At 38.7% G+C, this 16,959-nt stretch overlaps 2 long non-coding RNA genes across 2 annotated transcripts; both read right to left on the reverse strand.

Moving 5' to 3' along the window:
- Positions 1 to 1,170: 1,170 nt before the first annotated feature.
- LOC131383765 (uncharacterized) lies at positions 1,171 to 4,470 on the reverse strand. Its single transcript, XR_009214016.1, has 4 exons — positions 4,415 to 4,470; positions 1,880 to 1,993; positions 1,381 to 1,486; positions 1,171 to 1,269 (listed from the first exon to the last, which is right to left on the reverse strand). It is a non-coding gene; the product is annotated as an uncharacterized LOC131383765 (long non-coding RNA).
- Positions 4,471 to 4,485: 15 nt separating this feature from the next.
- On the reverse strand, positions 4,486 to 16,925 carry LOC131383763 (uncharacterized). The gene is made up of 4 exons (XR_009214014.1): positions 16,815 to 16,925; positions 8,768 to 8,992; positions 5,773 to 5,857; positions 4,486 to 4,607 (listed from the first exon to the last, which is right to left on the reverse strand). It is a non-coding gene; the product is annotated as an uncharacterized LOC131383763 (long non-coding RNA).
- Positions 16,926 to 16,959: the final 34 nt, after the last annotated feature.

Raw genomic sequence — 16,959 nt, forward strand, 5'->3', positions numbered from 1 at the left:
TGGAGACCTTCCTGAGGGTCTCTCTTAACAGGCCCTATCTGTTCAGTTCACTTCCCATTTGCTATGCCTACAGTGCTGAAACAAGGACTGACAGAAACACCTGACTTCACAGTGCCACCTTTAAATGAAACCCCATTCCCTACATTCATGGTTTGGTCCTTAGTGGGTCAGAAGATAAATCTCTTGATGAAACCACAACATTTAAAAAAGAGTCACTCACATAGTAAAAGGGGCTACTGTTCTGTCAGTAACTGTATTAATCCTTTCTCAGATTGCTATAAAGAAATACCTGAAACTAAATAATTCATAAAGAAAAGAAGTTTCATTGGCTCACAGTTAAGCAGGCTATACAAGAAGCATGGCTGGGGAGGCCTCAGGAAACTTACAATCATGGCAAAGATGAAGGGGAAGCAAATACATCTTATATGGTTGGAGCAGAAGGAAGAGAGAGAGGAGGAAGGTGCTACACACTTTTAAATAATCAAATCTCATGATAACTCACTCACTACCATGAGAACAGCACCAAAGGGGAAATCTGCCCTCACGATCCAATCACCTCCCACCAGGCCCCACTTCCAGCATTGGGAATTATAATTTGACAAGAGATTTGGGCAGGGACACAGACCCAAACCATATCAGTAACTACACATGGTATGGACATGTAAAATAATGGTAGCCAAAATGCAGTGACTTATTTAGGAATGAAAGCGAGGATGATTTTCTAAAGGCGGTAAGACCTCCCTACAGACTTGATCATTATCTAATTGCACTTATTTTTAAAAGGCTCCCATAAACTGTAACCCTGGTGATTTAGACGAATCAATTAACATCTCTGTACAGTAATCATTCATCCAGCAGAAAAATATATTACATATATGTCAAATTATTTTTTTGTCTCATTTAACACAACACCAATCTCAGTTCACGTATGTTCACTCTTCTTCTTCTCGCTCTGTCTCCCAGGCTGGAGTGCAGTGGTGCAATCTCGGCTCACTGCAAGCTCTGCCTCCCGGGTTCACACCATTCTCCTGCCTCAGCCTCTAAATTAGCTGAGACTACAGGCGCCCGCCACCATGCCTGGCTAATTTTTTGTATTTTTAGTAGAGACCGGGTTTCACCGTGTTAACCAGGATAGTTTCGATCTCCTGACCTCGTGGTCTGCCCACCTTGGCCTCCTAAACTGCTGGGATTACAGGTCTGAGCCACCGCGCCCGGCCCTGTTCACTCTTCTTAATCCACCGCTGCTATTGCGTGATTCTGTGCTCATCACTTTAAAAAAAAGAAAATTTAATTTTAAGAAATCTGAATTAAGCATTTATGTTAGAAAAACAGTACATCAGCTCAAAGGAGATGGTTGTGTTAACGTAACAAAAGGTTTACCTCATTCCTTGTGCTCACTGAGGTAACCCTCATTCAAGTTGATATCCTTAAGTGAGCTGTGCTAAAAAATGATTGTATCCAAGGAGCTTAGTAGGGGCAAAGGAAACTGCAACACAAAAGGAATCTTATGAGATTAATTTTATTATTTAATATTTATAAGATTGTACCTAAAATGCTAACTCAAGAATAAAGAAATGTCACCGGTTAACATAAGTTTAAATATTTACAAATATTGAAATAGTGGGAATTGTCAAGTGAAAATACAAGAGACAAGGGCAATGCTATGTCTGATCCTTTGAGCATCATCAGCTCATTCTGACAACTATGATCAAAGAACACAAAGAAACCAGAATTACAATGAAGTGATTTTACATGGCTTTGGTTAGTGTGTTTTCTGTTGGAAATAAAAGAAGGAAAACTAGAATTGGCTTAAATAATGACTTTTATGATATCACAAAGCACGAAGTCCAGAGCTACAGTGGCTCCATGGTGAGTTCACCTGGTAATTCACTGATGTCAAAAGGAACCTTCTTCACAACTTTCTACTCTTCCAACTTAAGCATGTTGGCTTGCCCTCTGAGGCTGGTTCGCTTCAAGATCCTTAAGATGGCTTCTGCAATTTCAGGCATCATATAAGGATGACAATCGTCAGAGGCAGAAATGTTTGCTTCTAAGGGTAAATTTTACACAGAAGCACCATATGCCTAAGCCAAAGACTCCCCCACAATACTTATTGGACAAAATTATATCACAAACCCACGTCTAAATCAATCACTGGAAGGGTAATAATTAGAATTAGAATGTCTGATTTAGACTATTCAAGATTCACTTCCTCTCAAGGCTGATGGAAACGCTAACTTCCCCTAAAACACATTACTACCCAATATTTGAGAAAATTTAGAGTTCTACCAGTAACAAATAAGGCTGGTGAGAATGACAACGGGGTAGACAGCCTGAAGAATCAACCACATATACCTAATAGAAATAGAATAGAGCTTAACTCACTACGCTATGGCTCAATTCATAGAGTTGACACAATTTCACAGGTGGACAGTATCATGTATCTAAGATTAGCCATTGTTGTTATAGCAATATATCTTCATAGAGAGCTGGAAAGACATGAATCTCTCTTTAAAAGGCAGTAAGTGATTATAATTGAAGCACAAATCATTGCTAAATCCATATCATCTACATGCACCCAAAATAGATATTTCCTCTATTATTGCAAAATCAACGGTTCCTTTTACTGGAAATTTGAGTTCCAATGAGTTTCCAGTAACAGTTTCACATTACAGACGTGCATTTGTAATAAGTTTAAATTGGTTAATTGGGTTCAATTTATCTAATGAGCTACTAAAGTGGTCAATTGTTATGCAAATTAGGGAACATGGCTATATTAAAAAGTAATGTATTGTATAACATACCACCTGAATATATTCAGGTATACATTGTTTCATTTTTCATTTCATTCTGAATTTTCATTTATCATATCACCATCTCCCACACAGAAAAAATGGCTACAATGATACTTGTTAACTGTGTGCTCTTTTCTAAAATATTTAATCAATTCTAATGAGAAAAAATACTATTGAAATATTTTACTCTGTTTAATGTGGTGTAACAATAAATCAATCAACTGAAAGGCAGGAAACAGAATTCTAACTCTGATAGCATTTATTGAGTACTCACTGTATACCAGGCACTGTGCTAAGTGTTTAACCCGTATTCGTTTCTTTAATTCTCCCAATAACTCTGTAAACGAGGTACTATGATTATCTCATTTTCAGAATGAAGCACAAAACTGGGGCACAGGGTCACTTGCGCAGGCTTACCCAGTTACTAAGTGGCAGAGGCAAGACTCAAACCCAGACCACATGACTTCAGAGCCAAAGCACGTAATCGTGGTGCAATACCACCTCTCTAGTTCTGGAATTGACACTAGCTACTTAAATTGGTGGGGGGTAGGGGGTGGTTACAGTTTTCTAATGAATTCAGAATTTGAGATATTGGAGAACATTTCCAGCCCTAACGCTAAAAATGTCACGAAAGCCATGACCTTATAGACAATCTCCTCTGCCATATGGTTTATATTAAGATTACATTTATGAGCCGGGGGCGGTGGCTCACGCCTGTAATCCCACCACTTTGGGAGGCTGAAGCGGGTGGATCACCTGAGGTCAGGAGTTCGAGACCAGCCTGACCAACATGGAGAAACCCCGTCTCTACTAAAAATACAAAATTAGCCGGGCGTGGTGGCACATGCCTGTAATCCCAGCTACTAGGGAGGCTGAGGCAGGAGAATCGCATGAACCTGGGAGGCAGAGGTTGTGGTGAGCCAAGATCGTGCCATTGTACTCCAGCCTGGGCAACAAGAGTGAAACCCTGCCTCAAAAAAAAAAAAGATTACATTTATGACACAACTGAACACCCATCTCTGGACTTTCTAAGTAACAACAGCTGCAAGGTAATTCAGAAGAAGGAGAAACTAAAAAGCCAACCATGACATATAAGTCACAGAAAAAATACATCCCCTTGGAGGAATAATGTTACAGTTTATGAGACCTAAATTCAAAAGGTACTCCAGACACTGGCATGAGACCCACCTAGAAGGTAGGCTATAGAACTGAATTTCCTAAACTATGGCTCCTAAATTAACCAAATATTTTTCAAAGCACACTACAATGTTTCATGACAATAAACAATTGAAAATTCTTTCCTCTCAGAGCAAAAATTCTTTCATCACTCTGAGCCTCCTAAAGAGTCAGAATTAAGGTATTTTTAAAAATCCCACCAAACATAATTATGAGTATTCATAGGATTTCTCAGAATATCCTCTTTGGCTATACCCAAACTGAGGCATAGAGATCTATACATTTGCAGAAGAGTTAATATTAAATTTTTTTCTCCAAACACTGTGAACTAACTACTCATTAGAAGGGCCTACCATTCAGGTTATCTGAAGAGTGAAATTTGTAATCTAAATGACTAAAGTATCTAATCTTATGTTAAGGATACAAGCAGGATTGTGCAATACCTTCCTGCAGTCTGTGAAGAAGTTCATCCTTTATGTACTTTATCACTATGTGTAAAGAGCGTCATTGAGTGGTCTAAGTTCTGGAAAGTGTCCTGGTCCGAGGTGTTTTCTCAGCCCAGTCCCTATGGCCCATGGTGGAATGGCTATGGCACAGAAGTGCAAAGGATAGAAACGTTTTCTTCCGATACAATCACTGGAATATAAAAATCAGCAAACTTCTTGTTAAGGATCAATTTTCTTTGGGGTATAGACAGTTCCCTTTTGGGTGTACAGTAATATCTCAATTATCTCCAATAGATAAGGGAAATAATAGTGTGACTAGGCAAATAATTCAGGTCTCATAATATGTGTTTGTGTGTATGTGGGCATATCATTTTATGGATTTTGTTTTGCAATCCCATTCTTCTTATATTACATAATAAAGTTAATTTGTTATTCCTGAACGAAAGATGACCAAAAGGTTCCAAAGCATTGTGGAAGCTAAGGTGAAGTTGTGAAAAATAAATTTGCTACAGTATGCAAGGGCTAATCCATAACAACTTGCTTAAAAAGATAGTAACAGCTTGTTTACATCTATAATGTGAAATTTATTCCAAATAAAAGTGCTGTGCACTTCTATTCCCATATACTTGCTATATCTTTGTCCTAGGTTTATGCAATAGATAAATTAAAAGGAACTTTATGACATTTTCCACTGATGAAAAACCTTAGGCAGCTGAGGCACAATACAAAAAGCCATTGATGACAAGAACCATCTGCTTGTCATGTAAATGTTTCGTAAATCAGAAAAGGCATGAAGTTCCTTTTGTGTTGTTTCTCCCTTTCATCTTTCAGGCCAATCAGATTCTATGGACAAGGGACAAAATGGGAGGAATTACTACTATGTCTTGTCTGAGCCATTAGTTCGTAATAAAATAAGGATAATATGGCAATTCAGCAACAAAAGAGGCAAACAAGTATGAACTGAAATAACAAAATTCATTTGGTAATATTGAGACTTCAGAACCCAGGGAAGCAGAATGATCAATGAAGCGAGTGGCGCAATGGCCAGGGAGTCCCACCAGCTCAGGACCAAGCCTGGGTCAGACTCTTCCAAACCTCTGGCAAGTAATTTCGCCGCTCTGGATCATGTTTCTTTTATTTCCTTTCCTTTTCTTCTTTCGTTTTAGATACAGGGTCTTATTCTGTCACCCCAGGATGTAGTGCAGTGACTCAATGATAACTCACTGCAGCCTCAAACTTCTGGGCCCAAATAATCCTCCCACTTCAACCTCCAAGCAGCTGGGACTACTAGCATGCACCATCACACCGGCTATTTTATTATTATTGTTATTTTTATTGTAGTGATGAGTTCTCACTGTGTTTCCCGGGCTGGTCAAGCAATCCTCCTATCTTAGCCTTCCAAGCCAAGCACTGGGATTTCAGGAGATCATGTTTCTTAATCTGTGAAATGGGAATAACAACAATACCTATTTCAAAGGGTTGTGGTGAGAAATAAATCATCAGCTTGAAAGCGCTTATCCCAGTGCCTGGCACATGGCCAGCAATATATACATGCCAGCTGCTACTCCTACTAACCCAGGAGTAAGATCATCCAACTTAGCGACAATATGTGGATAGCACACCCTGCCCTGAGAATGTCTCTCATTGCACGTTTTAACAAAATGTATGCAAGTTCTTCCTTTCATGAATTCTTTGAAAATTTAATTCGGAAAGTAATATACATTTTCAGCCAGGTGCAGTGGCTCATGCCTGTAATCCCGGAGGGTGAGGTCGGCAGATCACTTGAGGCCAGGAGTTCGAGACCAGCCTGGCCAACATGGCGAAACCCCATCTCTACTAAAAATACAAAAATTAGTCAGGTGTGATGGTGCGGGCCTATAATCCCAGCTACTCAGAGGCTGAGGCACAAGAATTGCTTGAACCCGGGAGGCAGAGGTGGCAGTGAGTGAAATACTTCCATAGCTTCTATGGTTTCATTATTGCATTTGAATTTTTATAGCAGTGAGCTGAGATTGCGCCACTGCACTCCAGCCTGGGCAACAGAGTGAGACTCTGTCTCAAAAAAAAAACAAGTAATATACCTCAAAAAAAAAAAAAACAAGTAATACATATTTCGAAAAAGATTTTGTTAATGCAGGTTTTAAAGTGAGAGTCTCTTCCCTACTCACAATATCAATTGCAATCATTACTTTAAATACCACTGTTCTTGATTTGGGATATATGCTTCCAACCTTTTACATCTTTAAACAAATATAGATATCATTTTTATAATTTTTTTTTGAAATGGAGTCTCACTCTGTCACCCAGGTTGGAGTGCAGTGGCCCAATCTCCACTCACTGCAAGTACCGTCTCCCAGGTTCACACCATTCTCCTGCCTCAGCCGCCCAAGTAGCTGGGACTACAGGCGCCCACCACCACGCCCAGCTAATTTTTTGTATTTTTAGTAGAGACAGGTTTTCACCATGTTAGCCAGGATGGTCTCGATCTCCTGACCTCACGATCCGCCTACCTCGGCCTCCCAAAGTGCTGGGATTACAGGCGTGAGCCACAGCACCCAGTCTCATTTTTATGATTTTTGAAATAGAAATTAAACCATATTATAGAATTTATTGTTACTTCCTCTTTCACTTAACATATCCTGCATATCTTTCATAATATGTTAGTAGGTGTAGATTTCTGCTGTTGATATAAATCTAATATTAAATTTTAAATAAGGAGATAAATGATAAGATAAATGATGAAAATAAAAAGATCATTAAAAAGTGTTCTTTCATTGTTGCTTAGCTTTTAAGTGTGATGATGGCATTGGGATTATGTTTTGTTTTAAGTCCTTACCTTTTAGACATATCTACTGGAATATTTACAGATAAATTACATGATTCCTAGGATTAGCTTCAAACTGAAAGAGGGATGGAAAGAGGAAAACTTGGAAACACAAATAAAACAAGATTGGCCATAAATTGATAATTAAGCTGGCTGATGACCATGTAGGGATTAAAGTATTCTCTTCTTTGTACTTTTGAATATTTTTAAATTTTCCATAGCAAAAAGATTTAACATTTTCCCTTCTTAAAACTGATGTACTAAATGCCAAACAGCTATATCTTTAAATCACAGCAATTAATTCCTCCTGACTGGTTAGATAATAATTTAATCTACAAGACTAATTATTCCTAACACACATCCCCTAAGCAGCGCAAACCAATTACAATTTACCTTTCTTATAGTTTGAATGATGCTATAAAAATTCAAATGCAATAACGAAACCATAGAAGCTGGTTATTGTATTTCACCAATGTTAAGGGAGCTATTTATCGACAAATGCAAATTATAAACTATCATAATTACTGTTTTTTTAGAGTTAATGGAGTGCTTTCCTTTTTCTCTTACATTGGAATTATTGCAGCTAGATGAAAAAATAAAAACAGTTGTTTAATCTAGGTACAGTCAAGAAATCAAGAAGATCGCATGGAGTGTTCTGTTTGTTCACCCAGCTAGGAGGACACATACAACCTGGAGTGTGCTCACCAAAATTCTGTCATGCTCAAGCCAATAGAAGTTCTTTGCTATGCCACTGGAGCAGAATAATGTTTTGAGTTTCATGTTTTACTCTATGCACACCTCAACACTTCCAGGAAGGTGGCCAGGCCCTTTGTATGTCTTATCTGTGGCGCGAGAGAGGAGGTTTATAGGACATAGAGGGGAACTGCCTGAATCCTATAGCTCCTCTTGGCTTTTGTAAAAGTCTACACAAACTGAAGAGGTATGTTCCTGAAGCCCAGAGGCAGACAGGAAAGACAGTACTTTCTAGGGAAGCAAAAGGGAAGAAGAAGTTTTTTCAATATTGGGTTAGAGGTCAGAGTTCAGCAGATCCAGTGAGACAAAGAATCTTACAAGGCAAACAGTATCTGTACTGTGCACCCAGCAATGTTGGATGCTAGACTTCCAGTCCTCTCAAAGATTTCTGACACCGAACGTGGACTGGAAGAAAGGGAGAATCAGAATCTAAAAAAATTAAGATGAATGGTAAATAGATAACTCTGCATTATCAGTGAGATAAGGACATGATAATGCATGATCAATGACAAGGAGATCTTCACCTATGATTTGGCATCATTTAAGATCCCGAACCCTTGGACTATGTTTGGGGCAGGACATCACTAATGAATATTTAAATTTAATTTCTGCCAGCCCATAAGTATAATGAGATGTTAGATTTAAGTTTAATTGGATTTAAAGAAAATAAAAATGTCCAATAGTACGGATCTTAGTTTATGGCAGTTAATTCATACAGGCTACTCCATTAAAAATCCACCATGACAATAAAAGAGACTATAGAAGCAACCTACCTCCATTCTGTAATAACCATCCTTTACATCTGCACAGCTTTGTATTTGTAAGGTGTTTTCACACACATTGTCTCATCTGATCCTCACAGAGTTCAGAGGGTTCAGCGGCTCTTGAGCTGTTCAGAGTAGATGGGCAGGAGTGAAATGGCTCAATGGAAGACAGGACTTTCTCAACTGGTCACTAGTCATTTCTTTTGCTTGCTCGCTCTCTCACTCTCATTCTTGCTAGAAACAAGAGGAACCATTTATTCAACACTTCATTTAAAAACATCTGTGCAAAATTGTCACTTGTAAGATGGATTTTATGGAACCTATTGTCAAGGATGAATTCACTTCCTCAGGGGTAGCAATTTAGGCTGCCATCCAATGGTGGTGGTTAAGTCTTGGCCAAATATTACTCAGCAGAGAAATATTAATATAACAAAACAATTGTTTGTAGGTATATTTAAGAAGGAAAAACAATTATAGCACTTTCCAATGTCTTCTTACTATAAGAAACAGATATCCTTCTTAAAACAATTCAACAGAAAAAAAGTTCATTTAAAGAGCGTTCTTTTAGTGCAAATTTTTGAAGCCAGAAGATTTAATGGAAGTTGCCTCTAAGGAATGGGAGTTGGAGAAATGAAGTAGGTGAGACTTTCATTTTTCTAATTTGTACACTTCTTTATATGTGTATATATATATATATATATATATATCATAGTTTGGAAACTAATCTTTTTTAATCAAATGAATCTAATTATCTAATTGGGTTCTTTTCCTCTTTATCACATCATTGTTAACAAAATATCTACAAACATGAGCATTCTTTAATAACTTACAGGGCTTTAAAAAGAGAACTTTGATTCCTAATTATTCACTTTTGTCACTAAAACCCCTGCCCTGGTTTGTCCATGCTCTTTAGGCCAGGAATTTCTAACTATGGTGAGAACAGTGGGATAAAGGAGTCTTCAAAATCAGTATCAGGATTAAGAATTCACTTTCCATCACCCTACGCCAACTGGTGAGTATGCAAGGTTTAATGCACCTGCCTTTGATTTTTCAGGCATATTCTCAGCATACAAGTAGTAATACGGAGAACAGTTTTTTGTTTCTATTTTAAAGTTGTAAGAGAAAAAAAATTCTCCGAAAGACAAAATGCATTTTTATGTCTGCAAAACTTACTACAGGCTTTCATGGCTAGAAATCCTAGAAGCAAGATTCAAATTCAAGTCTTTCTATTTCTAAAGATTATGTTCTTTCCACTCCACCATACAACTTCCCCTAGAGATCATTTTCATAAATTTAGTTTTCTTTAAAACAGTAAATTGGATTTGCAGAGTTTTTTTCAGCCCCTGCTGTGTGAAACAGAGAAAATGTCTCACTGTTATGGTCAGCAGTGTCTGGGTACCACCAGTACGTGCCTGTATGATTTGTGTCAGGTATATGTGATAGCATCCTTCTCCAAAAGCTGTGAGCACCTGTGTAGCTTGAATTCAGCTTATGTGGAGCTTCCCATAGCCACAGAACAAACAAGACTTCCCAGCACAACTAATAAAAGAAGATTCTTTAAAAATAACTTACTACAAATAATAAATAAAATAACAAAACTTAAAGACATGTAACTGTCCTTATAAGAAAAATATTGGCTTTCTGTTTTTTAATGATGGGAGGCATATTCTTAGAGTAGTAGAGGGATATAGGAAGGTGAGAGTAAGAGCCCTTGACTCGGTCCACAGGCCCAGCAGCCTTCTTTTCAGCTGGCATCGGCTTCTATAACCTGCTCTCCTTTTCTAGGAGTAAGGATTCATTGCACGTAAAGAGAAGACTGTTTGGCCTCTCCAGTCCTCTGATTTAAGACCTTTCTTTTGTTACTTCTCATTAGTAAACACGACAATTACTCCTTTTCCTTGGGAAAGTAACAATCCTATGTCAGCTGTGGCCAGGTTTCCAGTTATAACATGTTCCCGTAACACTTCATTTCCACGTGCTTCCTTTTTCTGAGAACCTCCTCTGTCCTTCCCAAATGTCTTCCAGGTTTAGACCTTGTGGCTTCATTTGCATTATTTGATTATGTTTTTTAAATTGTTTCTCTTCATAATCCCCATAGCAACTGGCTTCTTTAGAAATTTCCTCACAGTCCAAAGATATCATACCTTTTAACTGAAAATAACATTTTGAATAGAATTAGTACAGGAAAATAAGCTGTTTTATTACCTCGTCCTTGACTTTTCATTTCTTTAATTTTCTTTTATAAAATTAAAAATTTTAAAAAAAACTGTCAACTCAGCTGGGTGGAATTTGTTGGGTATTGTGGGGCCTGTAAGTTATTAAAGGATGTATATAATTTTTTAAATGCTGTCTCGCCCATTTTACAGAGCAGGCAGTTTTTCACTTACTCATTCAATAAGTGTTTTTTTAGTATCCTAAGAACCATGTTTAAAGCTGTGAAACTTTTAAGGTGAGTATAAAACCCAGAATTGTCCTCCTGCACCTGAAGTCATTTTAGATAACAACAAAATGTAGTGTGTAATTAAACACTGAAACTATAAAACAGCCCTATCATCATTTTCAGTTGATAGAAGAAGAACGTGAAATTTGAATTGGGCCCTGAGGAGTAGGATTTGAAAAGCTGAAAGAACACCAAAAACATTATTCTAGGCATCATTCCAGAAGAGAAGGCAGCGTGAAATTTATATGAAGGATAAATGTGGAGTGTTTGGAGGGACAGTGAGTAGATCAACTTGTCTAGAGGACAGTATATTGAGACATATAAGACAGAAGAAAAGCTAGAAGATAAGGCTAGAAGGCAGGTGTAGAAAGTCTTACCCATCAAGTCTTGACCTGGGTTTGGATTTTATCTCAGAGGTGATAGGATTAACTAGATACAATGGAAGATTAATCTGCAGGAAATTACAAAGTGTAACCTAAAAGAATCTTTAAATTGGCTTGAGCATCCAGGCTTTCTCCTTGTCTTCTGCTTTGTTCCTTCCTTCCTCCATTTCCCTACTCCACTTTTAGCCAGTGATCTTAAGAATCACACAATTCTATTGTGCAATGTTTAAATGGGGTCATTCTCCTGCTTAAAACAGTTCAATAGCCTTGCAGAGACTTTCAGAAAAAATCCTACCAATTTAACACATGGCCTTTAAGATCTGGCCCTAACTTGCCTCTCTAGACTTGTCACCTATACAACAGGCATCACTTTAACCCTTTTCTATTGGACTGAAATACCCTTCACTCCTCCACGCCCCTTTCCGGTTTTTTGTCTGACAAACATGTAACTCATCTTGAGGTTTTGGCTTAGATGACACTTTCCCAAGGATGGATCTCAGAGTGCTTTAAATCCAGATTATGCTGCCTTCCACAGCTTCCATTTCCACGACAGTACTTAAGATCCACATCATTGTCTTGGGTATACCCATAGGGGTGGGGTGGTTTCCCTAGTACCTAACAAAGCACCAGAAACATAAAAGATGCCTAAAATTTTTTGGTAAATAAAAGAATAAAAAAATGAAGAACGCGGAAAAAATAGGAGTCTATGGCAATTGGACAGTCATAAAATAGTAAGATTTAGGGCATAAATTCTGGGATAGGCTTGCAGCAATGGAAAAGAAGGGATGGATGGAGGCACGGTAAAAAGGAAAGCTGGGTGGAATGCTAACAAACCTCAATTCTGACTGAGCTGACGTAATTTGGTATACATAATTAAAAGGTCCATCTAACTCTATAGTTTCCAAATACTGGCTGATCATCAGAATCATCCAGAGAATCAGGAATGTTTTTGGTTTTGATGTGTTTTAATTTTTCATGATCTTTCTTATAACAACTTACTGATGTTTAGGAATTACCTAGATGTCATATAAGGCCATTTGCAGCACTAATGTTCTGATTTAACCAAGACATCCATGAAAAGATAATAAGTAACTGAATGTAAGAGCAGAAGGAATGCGTTATACTACTACATTTTTAGGCTGGTTAACCTGGAGTCACAATTTGCATGTAACAGGCAGCCAAAAAAAAAAAATACTTGATGAATAAATCAGGAAAGCAGAAAGAGGGAGCACATTTTGCGAGATGGATTTGATGTTGGACATGAGTTCCTAACTGACACTCAACCATTTGTGTGTCCTTCCAGCTGTCTCAACAGAACTCTCACCCTGCTTTAAGTGGTTATGTCCTTGGCATTGCTGTTTTGGTTGGTATAGTGACTATCTCTGAGGAACAGCACCCAATTTCTCTTTAAAGAATTACCCTCCGCCATTGCGTAGTCTTCTTGGAATTGTAAATCAGGTCCTGCCCTCCCTCAGCTGAGACATAACAAAACTCTCTCCCTGATTTTGAAAACTTGACTAGAGTGTCCAAAGAGCAGAGAAATTGATTGGTGCTCACCATTCTTGCTGTGTCATTAAGTTCCTTGGAAGGCCCTGGTTTCTGTTCTTTTAACTTAGCCTTGTTATCAAGCCTTCTCAACATCTATGTACTACCCAGTATCCTTCTAAATCACCATTTTGTTTAACAAGTCTTTTCAATATCTGGTACCTACAAACAAACAAATGAACAAAAACTAATAATATACTACGTTCATTGTCTCATTGCATAAGAGTTCCTTCCTGTGCTCACCCTAGATTTTCCTCTAGTTTCTGCACTAGAAAGGTATGCATAGCCATTGCAGCATTAAAAAAAAAAAAAAAAAATGCAAGCCACACATGTAATTTTATATTTTCTAGCAGCCACCTTTTAAAAAGTAAACAGAAACGGATGAAATTAGTTTTAAGTCTATATTTTAAACAAATATATCTTTATTATTAATATACAATATGAAAAAAATTTTTTAGTGTAAGTCTTTTGAAGTGTGGTATGTATTTTACAGTTACAGTACATCTCAATGCAGATGCTAAATTTTGAAAGGTTACAGTGATATATGTTCCTTCCGAAACAATATAGCCACATATACAGAAAAATAACTCACACTGTTACTTTTAATATTTAAATAGCTGGGCACGGTGGCTCATGCCTATAATCCCAGCACGTTGGGAGCCCAAGGCGGGCACATTGCTTGAGGCCAGGAGTTTGAGACCAGCCTAGCCAAAATGGCGAATCTCCATCTCTGCTAAAAATTCAAAAATTAGCCGGGTGCGGTGATGGGCACCTGTAATCCCAGCTACTCAGGAGGCTGAGGTATGAGAATTGCTTGAACCCAGTAGGCGAGGTTGCAGTGAGCCAAGATTGCACCACGACACTCCAGCCTCGGTGACAGAGCAAGACTCTGTCTCAAACTAATAATAATAACAATAACATAATAAAATTTAATTTAAATTAACTAAAATGTTCAGTTCCTCAGTTGCACTAGCCACATTTCAAGTGCTCACTAGTGACATATGACAAGCATCTATGTACCAGGCACCACAGCCTTACATCTGCTACAGGAGTGAAGAGTCACAGGGAACCTTTTCTTGATGGATCTAGTAGTTGGCAGGAATTGGAGGCTTTCATACTTCCAACAAATTCCATCATGACAGGACTCAAAACTGTGTGAAGACCTGTTTGAAATATTTCTTCCCCCAAAATGACGTTTCTTTGGCTGGGTAACTACAACAGGTTAACACATTACTGATTGTGAGATCTATCCTCCGTGCTCTGCAATTCAGGTGCATAGAAACATCAAGGAATTGTCTTGTCAGGTAGTATCCAAAGTTAAAATTACACTATTACTCTTAAATCACTTCTCATTTATAACATGTTGAGGGGTGGGAAGAGACTTGGGGAATTCGTTTTAATTTTAGGGATTTTCACCATGAAATAGAAAAATAGAATTTTGAGTGGCAGGTTGAAGAAGTTGAACTTTATCTCTCAGACAATAACAGATACTGTAAATTTTAGAGTGAAAGAACAACATAATAATGTCAATCTTTCAGGAAAACAAATCAGAACCCAGACTGGTACAACAGCAGTCCATAGAGAAGGTGTGGCGCTTCCAGCATCCTTAGATGATAGATATATGCTCTTATTTCGCCGGGAATGCTGTTTTCCTCTTCTGAAGCTGACAAGATATGTGTTCATCCTAGTTCAGTCGCCCCTTAGTTTCCCAAGTGCAGATGGCAGACTGAGTCACTTCTCCCTTCACCTCTACTCTCACAGCAGTTCTTTGAGAATCCTGCAGAAAAGTCAAATTTATAGAGACAGAAAGTAGTCGCGAGGGGCTGAGGAATTATTGTTTAATGGGAACAGAGTTTTCGTTTTGCAAGATGAAGAGTCCTATGGTGGTAAAAGCAGCACAACAATGTGAATGATTGCTGCGCCTTTTCCCTGGTTAACTCTTCTTCACGTTTAGGAGAGCTCTCATTTCCAGGCCAGAATGGTTTAGGTACCCTTGTTGTACCCTTTCATGACCCTCATACTTTCCTTACCGGGCTCTCATCAGAACTGTCATCTACAGCTAATTGTATGGTATATCACTCTGCTAGGGTTACTATAAGAAAACACTACAGACTGGGTGCCTTATACAGACTGGTTATGATTTTCTCACAGTGCTGGAGGCTAGAGGTCTAAGATAAAGGTGTTGGCAAGTTTGGTTTCTCCTGAGACATTTTTTTAAATTTTTTTATTTTTTTGGCTTTCAGATAGTCTTTCCTTTATGCAAACACAACCTTGGTGTCTGTGTCCAAATTTCCTCTTCTTATGACGACATCAGTCAGACTGGATTAGGGCTCACCCTAAGGGTCTTGTTTTAATCACCTCTTTAAAAGCCCTGTCTCCAAATACTTTCACACTCTGAGGCACTGGGAGTTAGAACTTCAACGTATGAATTTTGGGGGATGCAATGTGGCTTATGATTAACCTCTACTGTTTCCACTTGTTAAACTTTTAACAACACGGACTTTGTCTTGTTCATATTTCAGGACCTTTACAGTTGCTGCTGTCTTCTGAGCACACTCTACCTCCAACTCTTCATACAACACGTTATTCTCAACTTTGAAACCTTAGCACCATCATCTGACAAGGGCCATTCCAAACCACTTTGTCTAAAGTAACCCTAAACGTTACTCTATCACATCACTGTTCTCTCTCTTTCACAGCAGTCGCCAGTTACTTACGTCCAGATTATCAGCTTCAGGAAAGGTGGGGATACGTGTTTTTACACGCTATTATACCCCCAGCATCTCACACACAGTCCCAAATGAATGAGATTCTGTAGCCACTTAGCACATTACAAGGATTTTATTTACCCCTGGGAAAACCTAAAGGGCTTTTAACATCCAAATCGGCGTTTGAATTTCAGCTCTAACATGGATTAGCTGTGTGATCACCAAGTGCCTTACCCGCTGTGTCTCAGAATCCCTAACAACACGATGACAATACCTTCTTTCCGGTTCTTATGAGGATTAAGAGAACTAATTACCCGTAAGGTGACCAGGTCAAGAATTTGACATAGAACTCGTGGTATCACCTGAGATGCTATTAGCTTGAGAGTGTTCCAAAGCGTCGGACCTGGGAATGGTTTTCGAAAACGCGTTTAGGTGGTACCCAGAGCATTAAACACCAGGGTATGAATGCTACCCTATTTTCAGTGGGTTTTTTTTATTCTTTTTGTTTTGTTGTTTTGTTTTTGAGACAAAGTCTCGCTCTGTAGCCCAGGCTGGAGTCCAGTGGCGGGATCTCACCTCACTGCAGCCTCAACCTCCCGGGTTCCAGCGATTCTCCAGCCTCACCCTCCCAAGTAGTGGAGACCACAGATCCGTGTCACCACACCCAGCTATTTTTTTTGCATATTTTGTACATTTTTTGTATATTTTGTATATATTTTTGTAGGTATTTTTGTATATTTTGTATTTTTTGTGTATATATATATATATTTTTTTTTTTTGTAGAAATGGGGTCTTGCTATGTTGCCCCTCGCTATGGTCTTTTCAATTCTTTTGATCAAAACCACGCCTTGTTCTCATTCACGTGTCTTTGGCACCCATCCCTGCCTCCATCCCTTGCCGTTTCTTGAGATTCTTCTGTTTAGCAGAGATCACTCGGCCAGACACGCACTGGCAGCACCCCGGGGATGAAGCCAGCCTACCTGGGGCGCCCCCGCCGCGCTCCCCCGGGACTCCGGGCTGCTGAGAGGAAAGCAGCAACTCCTGGGGTCCTGGTGAAGAGAAAACGACCTGGACCCTGCAAAGCGACCCAGAACACAGGGAGCCCGCCACCCACGTTATAAAGAC

The sequence above is a fragment of the Hylobates moloch genome, unplaced genomic scaffold (genome assembly GCF_009828535.3).
Source record: "Hylobates moloch isolate HMO894 unplaced genomic scaffold, HMol_V3 SCAFFOLD_6, whole genome shotgun sequence".
Lineage (NCBI taxonomy): Eukaryota > Metazoa > Chordata > Mammalia > Primates > Hylobatidae > Hylobates > Hylobates moloch.